Source organism: Trichechus manatus, unplaced genomic scaffold, assembly GCF_000243295.1.
Source record: "Trichechus manatus latirostris isolate Lorelei unplaced genomic scaffold, TriManLat1.0 scaffold00048, whole genome shotgun sequence".
NCBI lineage: Eukaryota > Metazoa > Chordata > Mammalia > Sirenia > Trichechidae > Trichechus > Trichechus manatus.
In genome coordinates, this window is record NW_004443984.1 from 14,005,923 (window position 1) to 14,007,428 (window position 1,506).

The window sequence follows — 1,506 nt, forward strand, 5'->3', positions numbered from 1 at the left end:
TCAGAACAAGGCTGACTGTGGAACAGATGATCAATTGCTCATATGCAACTTCAAGTTGAAGCTGAAGAAAGTTAAAACAAGTCCATGAGAGCCAAGAAACAACCTTGAGTATATCCCACCTGAATTTAGAGACCATCTCAAGAATAGATTTGATCCATTGAATGCTAATGACCAAAGACCAGACAAGTTGTGAGATGACATCAAGGACATCATACATGAAGAAAGCAAAAGGTCATTAAAAAGACAAAAAAAAAAGAAGAAGAAGAGACCTAAATGGATGTCAGAAGAGACTGTGAAACTTGCTTTTGAATGTAGAGTAGCTAAAGTGAAAAGAAGAAACGATGAAGTAAAAGAGCTGAACAGAAGATCTCAAAGGGAGGCTCTAGAAGATAAAGTATTATAATGAAATGTGCAAAGATCTGGAGTTAGAAAACCAAAAGAGAAGAACACACTTGGCATTTCTTGAGCTGAAAGAACTGAAGAAAAAATTCAAGCCTCAAGTTTCAATATTGAAGGATTCTATGGGCAAAAAATTGAATGACACAGGAAGCTTCAGAAGAAGATGGAAGGAATACACAGAGTCACTATACCAAAAAGAATTGGTCAACATTCAGACATTTCAGGAGGTAGCATGTGATCAAGAACTGATGGTACTGAAGGAAGAAGTCCAAGCTGCACTGAAGGCATTGGTGAAAAACAAGGCTCCAGGAATTGACAGAATACCAAATGAGATGTTTCAACGAACAAATGCAATACTAGAAGTGCTCACTCATCTATTCCAAGAAATTTGGAAGGCAACTACCTGGCCAACTGATTGGAAGAGATCCATATATGTGCCTATTCCAAAGAAAGGTGATCCAATGGAATGTGGAAATTATTGAACAATGTCATTAATATCACATGCTAGTAAAATTATGCTGAAAATAATTCAAAAGCAGTTGCAGTAGTACACTGACAGGGAACTGCCAAAAATTCAAGCTAGATTCAGAAGAGGACGTGGAACAAGGAATATCATTGCTAATGTCAGATGGATCTTGGCTGAAAGCAGAGACTACCAGAAAGATGTTTACCTGTGTTTTATTGACTGTGCAAAGGCATTTGACTGTGTGGATCGTAACAAATTATGGATAACATTGCAAAGAATGGGAATTCCAGAACACTTAGCTGTGCTCATGCGGAACCAGTCATTCAAACAGAACAAGGGGATACTGCGTGGTTTAAAATTAGGAAAGGTGTGCGTCGGGTTTGTAGCCTTTCACCATACTTATTCAATCTGTATGCTAAGCAAATAATCCAGACTATATGAAGAAGAATGGGGCATGAGGATTGGAGGAAGACTCATTAACAACCTGTGTTATGCAGATGACACAACCTTGCTTGCTGAAAGTGAAGAGGACTTGAAGCACTTACTGATGAAGACTAAAGACTATAGCCTTCAGTATGGATTACACCTTACATAAAACAAAAATCCTCACAACTGGTCCAATGAGCAATATCATGATAAAT